Genomic DNA, 14,912 nt, shown 5'->3' on the forward strand with positions numbered 1-14,912 from the left:
CACGTTCAAATGTTCTTCTGATGAATTTGTGGGGAAGAAAGTGGTCTCGCCGTCTTGTTCCTTCCTCCCCAGAACACTGGATTCTTATATTCCACTTGGTCATGGAGTATCTCTTCCCAGCTGCTCCAGCAAGGCACAGCCGCTGCAGCTTACCTTGGACGAGGGGTATCTCCTCAAGGCCGCCCCTCCTGCTTTGAATGTGGATCAGCTCCTCCCGGCCCTCCGGTGCCCAAGCAGCCACCGCCTCCTGGACGTGGTACAGCTCCTCTCGGCCACCGCCCTAACCCTGGGCGCGGGGCAGCTCCTCTCAGCCACGATTCTGCACGTGGTCGGTTGCGCCGGGAGCCGGGCGTCTCTCGCATCTGCGCCGCCGGGAGCCGGGCGTCTCTCGCGTCTGCGCCGCCGGGAGCCGGGCGTCACATTGTTTTCATATTTTTGTTCTCTACTTTCAGGCACTCTTAGATTTTTTCCTGCTTCCCGTTTGTCCAATGGGTTCTTTTATTTTACTTTAATACTTTTGAACCCATATGTGATAACAATTTAACTTAATTCATGGGAGCTCTCTCTTTGGTTGCTGTAGGAGTCTATAAAATTACTTCAAGCAAATATAAATATCTTTTCCATTTAGTTTTAACTTTTCTTTTTAGCCATGAATACAAGTCTTAAATCTTGTTTTCAAAATATAACTTCAACTACTTATAATCACATCTGTGTTTTCCTCTTAGCTATAGCATTTCTTCGGAGAAGGCAATGGCAAGCCACTCCAGTACTCTTGCCTAGAAAATCCCATGGATGGAGGAGCCTGGTAGGCTGCAGTCCGTGGGGTCGCTAAGGGTCGGACACGACTGAGCGACTTCACTTTCACTTTTCACTTTCACACATTGGAGAAGGAAATGGCAACCCACTCCAGTGTTCTTGCCTGGAGAATCCCAGGGACGGGGGAGCCTGGTGGGCTTCCGTCTATGGGGTCACACAGAGTCAGACACGACTGAAGTGACTTAGCAGTAGCAGTTGCATAGCATTTCTTACGATTTGGGGGTTTTAAGGTGAGGGCATAGTAATAGATGTAGTTTTTCAAAAATGTATCTCCTATTTTCATTCCCCTCATATTTGGGGAGTTTATGTTTATTTTTGTTTACTTTTCCATTGAAATATTAGCAAAATTATTTGTGGTAATAAATGGACATCATTTAAAAGCTTCATGCATGTGTGCATGCTCAGTCATGCCCAACTCTTTGCAACCCCATAGACTATAGCCCACTAGGCTCCACTGTCAATGGGATTTTCCAGGCAAGTATACTGGAGTGAGTTGCCATTTTCTTTTCCATAAAAAACTTCCTAACCATTTATAAGACACTACAGTTAGAGTTTTGACATTTAAAAAAGTATGAGTTTGGATATTAAGTTTATGGGGACCCTTCCTCTAGGTCTTTATATGATTTTATGTGTGCACAAGTAGAATCTTGATCTATTCTCAAATACAGCAAATTAGGAAATTAAGCTCTATTGTACACTTAACCGATGTCGAATTCAGTGCTAAAAGCAATATAAAGACCAGCACATTGAAGACTTTGGGAAGTATAGGTAGTAAAAACTATAGGGTAGTATATCTAAATCTTATATATTATTACAATACGTTTGTTTCCCCATTATCTCACTTATAGTCTTTCTTGGAGCCATGCTGTTGAAGTGGGATCTTCTCTTAAATTTTGTCTACCAACCTGGACCAAAAACTTGATCCACCTTGCAAGATAGTGTTGCTTTAGGTAGCCTCAACACTATCATAATAAAGGCTCATGAAACAAGGATAACAGCAAAACTTCATTAAATGAGAAAATAAGATTGGATTGCCTAGGGTCCTTTCATTTGAAATGTAACAAGTCCACCCACCAGAGAACTTTCCTGGAGTGCTGGAATATGAGTCTGTGTGTCTTTAGTAACCACATTACTCCACTTTTCTGGAGCCCAGTCTTTTAAGCTTCAGTTTTTTAGAAAGATTAAATTTACTTTTGAAGTTCTAATAAAGATTCAGAAAGTGAAAACTTTGTTTACATGAGTCATATGCTGTACCAAAAGGACTAGACATTGAGTTTGTAAAAGCATTTTTTCCCCAGAGATTAGAGAAGATTAAAAAAAAAAAAATCATCATTAGGAAGATAATATTACTGGAATTTATTAGAAAGCAAGACTAAAATAAGAAAATGCAATAAATATCTCAATGAGGATTTCTGGGAAATTGACTCTTCTATAGATGGCTATTATGTTTTGTAACTTTGCTTGTATCTTTAAGCAAAATATCAATACGTCCTGATAAAATTTTTTAGTGACTAGCTTTCCATGTCAGTTTTCCTTTAAACAGACTGAGTTGGTTGTTGAGACTTGTGAATGTCTTGTGTACTTCTGCTTAGAGACGTTAAAAGTAGACATTTCTTGCAAGATGTTAAGTGAGAAAAAATGGAAAAGAAGTAGTGGCTTAAAAGAGAACTATGGTCAAGGGAAGGTCTGAATTGAAATGAGTTTTGAATCAGAAGATCTGGGTTTCCTTCCTTTATATTTATTCACAAATTAGCTCTTGTAACCAGATGAACTGTTCGTCTACTGTATATATGGTAGACATTATAATAGGCTCTTGGGATGCAGAGATAACGTTATTCATTTTCATAGACACTTCTTATAGACATTTATAAATTGCTTCATTGTACAAATAATTTGAAGTAAGAGAAATGAAAACCACCTTTAAGTTGCCCTTCAAGGGATCAAAGTCTGTCAGACAATATACCAAATTCACCTATAGAAAAATTTCAGTAAATGATATTACAAAGAGATGGGCAAAGTACCGTGGGAGCACAGTAAGCTTAGTAACTATATCAACAGTCTGTTAATTTGCAGCTGCTTCTTTTACTGAATCCTTCAAATTTATGTGACTCCACTACATGCTCTGGGAGAGTCCTAGTTTTCTTGATAAACAGAAAATTTGGAGTAACCATACAACCTTCCAGGCTTCCCTGGTGGCTCAGCTGATAAAGAATCTGCCTGCAATGTGGGAGAACTGGGTTCAATCCCTGGTTTGGGAAGATCCCCTGGAGAAGGGAATGGCTACCCACTCCAGTACTCTATCTCGCCTTGAGAATTCCATGGACTGTATAGTGCCTGGGATCGCAAAGAGTCAGACACGACTGAGTGACTTTCACTTTCACATGCAACCTTCCTAGATACAGAAATTGTTCATAAAGGAGTCCTGATAAATATATTAATACTAGATCCTCATGCATTTTTTTTCTAGTATCTCTAAAGCCCCATAGGTCAAAAGCACAGATGATCTAGACTTGATCTCTAAAGACTTGGAGCTTTTCTATGAGAATCCACTATGCCCAGAAATCTTGGGTGTTTAAGCAATGACTATTCTCTTATGGTCCTACTATTAGTAGAAGTGTGTTAATCTTTGAAACCTTTCAGTTCCACTGGTGATATGTGTGAGTTTATTTCCTTTTTTGAGAAACAAAAAAAGAAGAAAGAAAGGAAAGGGACTGGGTACCAATGAGTGCAAGTTCTCTTTTGTGGCATTTGTTCTTCTGGCTGGACAGAACTTTGTGTTCTCTATTTCAAATTCACACATAATTATACACAGTAAGTGTGTGTGCATGTAACTGGTTCTATGTGGTTGAGTTATATATGGATGGGGTTATACCAAGAACAGAAGATGAGGCTAAGTAGAATTATTGGTAAATCATTTCCTTTCTGACTTTGTTCCTGGCAAATAAATACATTTGCTTGAAGTTGAATGTGAACAGCTTTATATGAACTGGTGAAGTCAGATTTTGTAGTCTCAGGCAAAAACATTTTGTGTTGTGCTAATAGCTTTAAAATTATAATTAAGTGTATTTTATATTACAGCTTCTCCTACACCTTCTGGTAGAAGTAAATTCATGCTGAGTCTTGGCAAATTTCATCTTTAATTTTATTCCTGCAGGAGGGTCAATGATAAAAAGTTTTAAAATAGGAAATCCAGGGATTTTCCCTATTTCCTTCTTAGGGGTGTGTTGTAAAGGAGGCCACAGGTGAATTCATATATTTATCAGAGTAATACAAAGGTCAGTACATTCCTGATTGTCTGTTCTATCTCCCAATACAAACTGTTAATCACAAATATTTTCTGGATGAAGTGATGACAGATGTTACCAAAATGTCCCTATTATAAAATAGTGCTTCACACACACACACACACACTCGTGAAAAACAGCAGCAATAGTTTATTTATCAGGGAGCTTAAGGTGGTTGAAATTCAGTTATTATCCAAGTACAAGCTAAGAATTAGGCAACATTTTTCAAATTCCAGAAGGAATCACAGGGGGAGGGGAGAGAGAACTCATTAGGAGAGTGAGAATTGTATCTTGGGGGAGGGGAAGAGAATGGCCAGCTTTTTACACACCTGCTTCTTCTTCTTTCTGTTTATAGGAAAAAGAGCAGCCAGCAGAAACTAGATGAAGATCAACACGGTGTGAGGGTAGAGAGGCTAGCGACTGCTGAGACAGTCAATAGACAGATTGTTCATCCCGCACTGCCAGAGAAGATTAGCTGAACAAATGCACTGACAATGCTGATTAGCGACTTGAAATGCATCAGTCCTTACTGGGGAGAACAAAGAAGGTCCAGATCCCTGCCCTCCAGCTTAACTGCAATAACGGAACCCAGCTATGCTCAACATCATCTTTAGAGCTAAGAAATGTGGGCAACGTGTCTATCTGTTTGTATTCACTAAATTTTTCTCCTCTCTGGGATGGCCTCAAGAGATATGTATCTTATTTCTACCAGGTCCTCAAGAGACAGTCCTTTTAAAATCACACCCCCGCATATTTCAGCCCCTGGTGAGTTGTGTATTTCTTTCCACTTCATCTGAGAAGGTGGATGTCACTGAATTGTCACAGTTGGGCTTCTTCTTCTTTTTTTTTTTTTCCGACAATGACCTTGTAAATGCAGGTGATCATATTGGGGAAAAAATTGCTCTCAAAATGTGTTTTTTTTTTACTTCCATAAAGAGTGGGTACCAACAGTTATAAATATATTTAAGTACTTTAAAGTTGTGAATCAAAGTGGAAAATATTTGCTTTCTAGCCTTCCTATTAATATCTTCAGAGAAGGTTATGTGTTATTTGTTTTATCTTGATCTTTTTTCTTATTATGAGTCCAGAGACCTATAGCACTTTCCTCCTTTGGAGCTGTGGTTTAGAGACCCAGGAAATAAAATATGATCTTAAATTGGTGCTAATTCTATGATGCTAGAAATTTCATAGAATATTATTATTTTTTACACTATTACTATACCCATCACAGATAGTATTTCCATTTAATTGCTAGTATAATTAAACCTAATAATATCTCTCTTTACTTTTTTTTACACAGGTTAAAATAATCTTACTGTTATTTATATATTTGTGCTATTCTTTATTAGAAAGCTTTCTCTTCCTTAGATAAAAGAGCTTTACTTTAGTCATAATGCTCTTAACAGGATTCATCTAAGAGGAAAGCACTACAAAGCTGATGTATCTTTCATGGACATTTTATTCCTTATTGGCTTTGCAGTTTTTCTTCTTTTTAGGTATTTTTAAATACCTAACCTCACTTTATTTATTCATTTGCTAACATCTGATTCATTTCCATGACTCTTTTCTAAATTAGGGCAACAACAACAAAAACTTCAGAATATTTTATAGGAATAAAATTTTGTTTTTTTGCAGTTAACCATGCCACAGTTAAAAATGTAAAACTTATCAGAGGGAATTATTTGCACCAAAACTCAGAGACAACAAATTGTTAGCAATAATATATAAAGAACTTCCACAAATAAATATCTTAGAGAAAAAATATGTCAAAAAAAAACCAATGACAAAAACAGGCAATGTCTATAAATAAACATTCAGAGATGAAATGCAATAGCTAACCAACATATGAAAAATGCTCACTCTCACTGATAAATTAGGTTAAAAACAGACAGAAAATAGATTGCCATCAAATTGACACAAATTATTAAAGATGGATAATATCCAGGGTTGGCAAAGAAATGGAGAAAAGAGAAATAGTGTAATTTGAAGATGTTTTATTTTTAGGTAACTTGCCAATATCTGTCAAAATGTAAAACTGTACAGGTTTTCATCCATTGATGCTATTTCCAGAATTCTACTGGAAATACAGATGTGAGGATCAATACTTTTTTTTCCCTCTTTGAAGAGTTTTTTTAGAGAGACAAGTTAATTGATATAACTGCTGTTACAGTCACAAAAGTATAGAAATGGAATATTATATAGCATTGGTGAAAATGATGTCCTAACAGAAATATCCATGCAATATATTAAATCACAGAATGAAAAAATGAGTCTCAGAAGCATAAGCATTGAATGATTGGATAGATGCAAAATAAAAAGAAAGCCACCTATCTACCCATGTGTGTAAAACTGTAACAAATATCTGGAAGGGTAACCCAGGAGTGTTGCTCAGTTAACTCTGGGGGAAAGAGATAGGATTGCAGCATGGAAAGGTGAGGAATGAATCACTAAATTGTTTTAGATTTTTACAATTATGTTTTCTTTCGGTAACTCAAACAGATAAAAAGAATGTACTTTCAAGTACACAGATTGATTCAAATTAAACTAACAAAAATGCTAGCTAACAGAGGGCTGCAGGAAATATGCTTTCATGAATGAATAAGAAAAAGGCATTATTTGTGACTAGATTGTCATATAAAGTTAGTTCAGCTCTAACACTCATCTTGAAAATGCCAAATTTTCGAGTGAGATTGATGTATTAGGGAATAATTTGAGAATAACATAAATTATGCTGTTTCTTTATGTTTCATTTCACTGAAGAGAAACACTAGGTAAATCTGGAAAATGGTACCCAGCTCTGTTCAGTTGAGAGGCAGACACAAAATGTACACACACACACACACACACACACACACACACATGCCTCAAACATCTGCCATCTATCTCAGTTCACCAGGTGTGTTGTAAGCCACACCCATGTCTATCTGCTGTTATGACTTTCCATCTGATTTCAGATAATCCCCTTTCACCACTTCACAATAACTCAAAACTGAAACTCTCAACATTCACTTCCACAAGCAAACCAAGTTTTTTTTTTTTTTTAAGGGAAATTGTTATATTTATTGGAGTATTTACATTTTAGTTAATTATTTAATATGTTTAAAACTATACTACTCTTTTTATTAGGTTCTTATATTATTTTTAATGTGTCGTTGAAAAGTTTTTGAGTGTCATGCTCCTAGCTTCATTCCCCTCCCCCCAATCTTGTTTTATTGCACAATTTTACATAGGATGGCACTTTTAAGGAATGCATATGTTGTATTATTGTAGAACAGACTGTATTCTATGCATGGTAGACCAGTCTAGAACTTGGCTTTTATGGGAATCAATGAGTGACACTTGTTGGAAGACAGTTATTCAAAGGCATCTCACTCTTCCAACCACCTTCTGAGCAGAGGCACAAGGTGTCTTTCACCTAGATGATCTTTTCAAGGATGTTTGTATAGCAAATTGCCTTGGCAGTTAGAGAAAGTGTCTCTCTCTGGTGCAAAGGGCACATTTGCTTACAGTCTTGAAAGATGCAGGATTTCCTTTCCAGAGCAATGAACAGATATGCTTACTGCCCAGTATAAGTGGTCTGGTTCCCTAAAATTGAGATTTCTTTCCTGCAATCAGCTGTGTGTCCACATGTCAGTTGACCCTCTTTGTATCATCCTGTGGGAATTGAGGCTTGGAGAACTAGTGTAAAGAGAATCATTATCTAGCTACTGCTATTGCTTTGAGTAATAAAGTTTCCTTTGGTTTTGACTCAAGGGTTTCATGTCTCTTGTCAGCATCCATGAAACTGTGGCCAGTGAACAGACTGACTTGCTAACAGTAAAGATCTCAAGCTCTTCATAGTTTTTGACAACATTCTGTGTGATGTCACGATATTAAAAATTTCAAAAAAATTTCAAAATTTTTTTCTTTAGTATAGTTCAGTACTTACTGCAAAGATAGCAACATCAAATACTTTCTTTTTCACTTTTTTTCAACTTTAAAACATGATGTATCTGACAACAGGAAATTAAAGAGTATGTCGGAGAACTTTTGAACTAAGTCACTTTTTCAATGGTCAAAAGGTAGGATGGAGAATAGTTCTAGGTTTCATTTTATTTGACTGAGTAAACAACACTGTTTACATCACCAAAAGCAAGAATTATTTAGGTCAACATTGTTTTGCTATATGTAACTGATAATCTTTGAAATTCTTAGAAAAAACTTATTTGGTAAAATGTAAATAATTCTGCTATAACTTTCTTTATTTGATCAGACAAAGTGCATTCTTTCTATCCTATAAAAAGCCCTATGAGGATATAGGAATGAATAAGCACTTTCTGTGTTTTCAAAAGTTGAAACCCTAGTATAAGAGATAAAACGAAAGAAATATAAGCATTATACAAGGTCAGTCAGTCAGTCAGTTCAGTCGCTCAGTCGTGTCTGACTCTCCGTGACCCCATGAATCACAACACGCCAGACCTCCCTGTCCATCACCAACTCCCGGAGATACAAGGTAGTAAGTGCTAACTCCAACACAATAGTATCATGGGCATTCTGAGGGGAGAAAGACAGAAGATTTCAAGGTGATGAGATTAAACTAAGAAAGAGTACTTGAAAAATAAAAAGTTGTATGAGAAGGCAAGAAAGTTAACAGGCTAGTGGAAGAGAAGGCAAGAAAGTTAGCAGGCTAGTGGAAGAAAAGCCAAGAAAGTAGTGGAAACAGATTCTCAATCATAAGAAGTCATGAAAGATTCAGTTCAGTTCAGTCGCTCAGTCGTGTCCGACTCTTTGCGACCCCACGAATCACTGCACGCCAGGTTTCCCTGTCCATCACCAACTCCCAGAGTTCACTCAAACTCATGTCCATCGAGTCGGTGATGCCATCCAGCCATCTCATTCTATGTCATTCCCGTCTCCTCCTGCCCCAAATCCATCCCAGCATCAGAGTCTTTTCTTGTGAGTCAACTCTTCGCATGAGGTGGCCAAAGTATTGGAGTTTCAGCTTTAGCATCAGTCCTTCCAATGAACACCCAGGATTGATCTCCTTTAGAATGGACTGGTTGGATCTCATTTCATCCAAGGGACTTTCAAGAGTCTTCTCCAACACCACAGTTCAAAAGCATCAATTCTTTGGTGATCAGCTTTCTTCACAGTCCAACTCTCACATCCATACATGACCACGGGAAAAATCATAGCCTTGACTAGACGGACCTTGGTTTGCAAAGTAATGTCTCTGCTTTTTAATATGCTATCTAGGTTGATCATAACTTTCCTTCCAAGGAGTAAGCGTCTTTTAATTTCATGGCTGCAATCAGCATCTGCAGTGATTTTGGAGCCCCCAAAAATAAAGTCTCTCACTGTTTCCACTGTTTCCCCATCTATTTCCCATGAAGTGATGGGACCGGATGCCATGATCTTCGTTTTCTGAATGTTGAGTTTTAAGCCAACTTTTTGACTCTCCTCTTTCATTTTCATCAAGAGGCTTTTTAGTTCCTCTTCACTTTCTGCCATAATGGTGGTGTCATCTTCATATCTGAGGTTATTGATATTTCTCCCAGCAATCTTGATTCCAGCTTGTGCTTCTTCCAGCCCAGCATTCCTCATGGTGTAAATGTGGTCCACTGGAGAAGGGAATAGCAAACCACTTCAGTATACTTGCCTTGAGAACCCCATGAACAGTATGAAAAGGTAAAATGATAGGATACTGAATGAGGAACTCCCCAGGTCAGTAGGTGCCCAATATGCTACTGGAGATCAATGGAGAAATAAAGCCAGAAAGAATGAAGGGATGGAGCCAAAGCAAAAACAATACCCAATTGTGCATGATAGAAGCAAGGTCCGATGCTGTAAGAGCAATATTGCATAGGAACCTGGAATGTTAGGTCCATGAATCAAGGCAAATTGGAAGTGGTCAAACAGGAGATGGCAAGAGTGAATGTAGACATTCTAGGAATCAGTGAACTAAAATGAACTGGAATGGGTGAATTTAACTCAGATGACCATTATATCTACTACTGTGGGCAGTAATCCCTTAGAAGAAATGGAGTAGCCATCATGTTCTACAAAAGTGTCCGAAATGCAGTACTTGGATGCAACCTCAAAAATGACAGAATGATCTCTGTTTGTTTCCAAAGCAAACCATTCAGTATTACAGTAATCCAAGCCTATGCCCCAACCAGTAACGCTGAAGAAGCCGAAGTTGAACGGTTCTATGGAGACCTACAAGACCTTTTAGCACTGCTGTTGCTGCTAAGTCACTTCAGTCGTGTCCGATTCTGTGCGACCCCATAGACGGAAGCCCACCAGGCTCCCCTGTCCCTGGGATTCTCCAGGCAAGAACACTGGAGTGGGTTGCCATTTCCTTCTCCAATGTGTGAAAGTGAAAAGTGAAAGTGAAGTCACTCAGTCGTGTCCAACCCTTAGCGACCCCACGGACTACAGCCAACCAGGCTCCTCCATCCATGGGATTTTCTAGGCAAGAGTACTGGAGTGGCTTGCCATTGCCTTCTCCGGGAATGCAAAAGTAGGAAGCCAAGAAACACCTGGAGTAACAGGCAAATTTGGCCTTGGAGTATGGAATGAAGCAGGGCAAAGGCTAATAGAGTTTTGCCAAGAGAACCCCCTGGTCATAGCAAACATCCTCTTCCAACAACACAAGAGAAGACTCTACACATGGACATTACCAGATGGTCAACACCAAAATCATATAGATTATATTCTTTGCAGCCAAAGATGGAGAAGCTCTATACAGTTAGCAAAAACAAGACCAGGAGCTAACTGTGGCTCAGATCACGAACTCATTGCCAAATTCAGACTTGAAGAAAGTATGGAAAACCACTAGACCATTCAGATATGACCTTAATCAAATCCCTTACGATTATACAGTGGAAATGAGAAATAGATTTAAGGGACTAGATCTGATAGATAGAGTGCCTGATGAACTATGGATGGAGGTTTGTGATATTGTACAGGAGACAGGGATCAAGACCATCCCCATGGAAAAGAAATGCAAAAAAGCAAAATGGCTGTCTGGGAGGCCTTACAAATAGCTGTGAAAAGAAGAGAAGCAAAAAGCAAAGGATAAAAGGAAAGATATAAGCATCTGAATGCAGAGTTCCAAAGAATAACAAGGAGAGATAAGAAAGCCTTCCTCAGTGATCAATGCAAAGAAATAGAAGAAAACAACAGAATAGGAAAAACAGGAGAACTCTTCAAGAAAATTAGAGATACCAAGGGAATATTTCATGCAAAGATGGGCTCGATAAAGGACAGAAATGGTATGGACCTAACAGAAGCAGAAGATATTAAGAAGAGGTGGCAAGAATACACAGAAGAACTGTACAAAAAAGATCTTCACGACCAATTAATCATGATGGTGTGGTCACTCACCTGGAACCAGACATCTTGGAATGTGAAGGCAAGTGGGCCTTAGAAAGCATCACTATGAACAAAGCTAGTGGAGGTGACGGAATTCCAGTTGAGCTATTTCAAATCCTGAAAGATGATGCTGTGAAAGTGCTGCACTCATTATGCCAGAAAATTTGGAAAACTCAGCAGTGGTCAAAGGACTGGAAAAGGTCAGTTTTCATTCCAATCCCAAAGAAAGGCAATGCCAAAGAATGCTCAAACTACTGCACAATTGCACTCATCTCACACGCTAGTAAAGTCATGCTCAAAATTCTCCAAGCCAGGTTTCAGCAATACGTGAACTGTGAACTTCCAGATGATCAAGCTGGTTTTAGAAAAGGCATAGGAAGCAGAGATCAAATTGCCAACATCCACTGGATCATGGAAAAAGCAAGAGAGTTCCAGAAAAACATCTATTTCTGCTTTATTGACTATGCAAAACCTTTGACTGTGTGGATCACAGCAAACTGGAAAATTCTGAAAGAGATGGGAATACCAGACCTCCTGACCTGCCTCCTGAGAAATCTGTATGCAGATCAAGAAGCAACAGTTAGAAGCAGACATGGAACAAAAGACTGGTTCCAAATCAGGAAAGGAGTACTTCAAGGCTGTATATTGTCACCCTGCTTATTTAACTTATATGTGGAGTACATCATATGAAATGCTGGGTTGGATGAAACACAAGCTGGAATCAAGAGTGCAGCGAGAAATATCAATAACCTCAGATACCCAAATGACACCATCATTATGGTGGAAAGAAAAGAGGAACTGAAGAATCTCTTGGTAAATGTGAAAGAGGAGAGTGAAAAAGCTGGCTTAAAACTCAGCATTCAAAAAGCGAATATCATGGCATCCCATCTCATCATTTCATGGCAAATAGATGGGGAAACAATGGAAACCGTGACAGACTTTATTTTTTGAGATCCATAATCACTGCAGACGGGGACTGCAGCCATGAAGTTAAAAGACCCTTACTCCTTTGGAAGGAAAGTTATCACCAACCTAGATAGTATATTAAAAAATAGAGACTTTACTTTGCCAACAAAGGTCTGTCTAGTCAAGGGTATGGTTTTTCCAGTGGTCATGTATGGATGTAAGAGTTGGACCATAAAGAAAGCTGAGCATCAAAGAACTGATGCTTTTGAAGTGTGGTATTGGAGAAGACTCTTGAGAGTCTTTTGGACTGCAAGGAGATCAAAGCAGTCCCGAATATTCATTGGAAGGACTGATGTTGAAGGTGAAACTCCAATACTTTGGCCACTGATGCGAAGAACTGACTCATTGGAAAAGACCCTGATGCTGGTTAAGACTGAAGGCAGGAGGAAGAGGGGACGACAGAGGATGAGATGGTTGGATGGCATCACCAACTCTACAGACGTGAGTTTGAGCAAGCTCTGGATGTTTTTGATATACAGGGAAGCCTGGCCTGCTGTAGTCCATGGGGTTGCAAAGAGTTGGAATCGACTGAGCAACTGAACTCAACTGAGAATATGTTAACCAATTTTGTGGCTAACATACTTCTAAAAAAATTTATGCAATATTTGTCAAGTATTAAATGACTATTCTTCACTAATCTACAGTTTAGGAATTAATCTATTATCATCTTTAATTCTTGCAAAATTCCTGAGACAGGAAGTAGCTCAATTTGATAGATAAGGAAAGAGGGAATAAGAAGTTTTATAAGTAGTGCAAAGGCATAGAGTTAGTAACTAAAATTTAAATGTATATAGTTTTGCGATTTAAATCCAGTTCTCACTTACTCTCAGAAGTAGTCTGTTAATTATGCAATTCTTTTTATAATGCATTTTTGCTTAACCACAGTCCTGAGAAAGTTCTTGATCACTTAGGTGAGTTTTCATTATGTGGAGAGGAGGTGATGGGAGTGTCAGACAAAGTTTCTTTGAGAAAGTAACTGAGGAATCAAAGATCAATCATGTAATTTGATCTTCATTAAGATTTAAAATATTTGTTATTTCATATAGTTATGTTTATTAATATCATTCCATATATATTTAAAGCTTTGATAAAGTTGATACAGAAGCACTGGTGAAGCTCCCATGCGTTTAGCTTGCTGAAAACTGAACAGTCATGTGAAATCTTCAACAACTTCTCCTTATTAATGAATGTTAGTAATTTAATTTAAAATTAGAATAAATAGCTTTAAAATTATTTTGCTTTTTGTATTATTTTCAATTAATACATAGAGAGTTGAGACTCAGAGATGTTGAGTGATTTGCCCAAGGTCACACAAAAAGGCAATACAGAAAACATGATTTCTAAATATGCTTGAGTATCCAGTGTTATGTAATCTGAGACACACCATCATCATGTTACATAACAAGACTGGCCACCTATTGGCAGTTTTAATTGTTGGGTTTTAAATAGGGTCCTAAGAGAAATCTGCTTGTAGTTGCAAACCAAAAACACTCCATCCCTCAAAACTCCCTTTTTTCACTCCCTCTACTGTTTAAAGTACATTGTTCATTTGCTTTTCCATCAACACTTTTTATTCTACATTAAAGCACCTCTGGAATTAGATTGTCCTGTACAGACTTTAAAGAAAAGCTTAATTTTCCGTTTGGATACTATAAGTTGAATATGGGTTGTTAAAAAATTAATCAATCTTAATGTGAAGTGAGATGATTTATTTCAGGTGGATCTCAAGGAAAGGACTTTTCAAGAGGCAATTGGGGAAGCCCAAGCTGAAATATAACTCAAGAGGTTGGATTAGAATGTTTCCAAATGGGCGAAATGGTAAATATAGGACAATGTGATGGAGAGCATCAAGTTGGTAAGCACTTTGAATTTTATTTGTTAAAATATTCTTTTGAGGTTAGAGCTCTCTTAGCTCAATTCATAAATATTGCTTCCCTAGCTAAATTTGTTGTTTTATGTTGTACTTATACAATAAAGCCTTGGAATTTTGAACTTAATATGGAAAAAATCAGATCATTAGAGCTGCTTCTGTAAACTTTCTCTTAATTTGACTTAATTTACTATGTTGGATTATGGATTGTATAAAAAGGATTGGTTTGAGTGGTTGCGGACATTAAACAGTTCACCCTGAGCTTGAACCATGTGTTATTTTTTTTAACCTGGAAATTATGTGCTAGTTTAGGATAATAATTTGGGACATATCCACCATGAATAAATTAGACTATTTTCATATTTTAGGGAAATTAAATTTTAGATTTCTTGAGTAATAATTACTATAATAAGAACTAGTTATTATAGAACCCATGATATGTGTTCTAAAATAAAATAGACAGTGTGACAGTACATGCATGGTGTATGACTGATTCATAATAATAGACTCACAAATTCTCAGTAAAAATTGAAAACAGAAGTCTTTTGGATATTACCATTCCACTAAAAAAGTCTCTAACATCATAATTAGATAAGCTAAGCATTTCCTTTTTTATAGGA

The sequence above is a fragment of the Moschus berezovskii genome, chromosome 10 (assembly GCF_049115385.1).
Source record: "Moschus berezovskii isolate FMDL1 chromosome 10, NW_MosBer_1.0, whole genome shotgun sequence".
Taxonomy (NCBI): Eukaryota; Metazoa; Chordata; class Mammalia; order Artiodactyla; family Moschidae; genus Moschus; species Moschus berezovskii.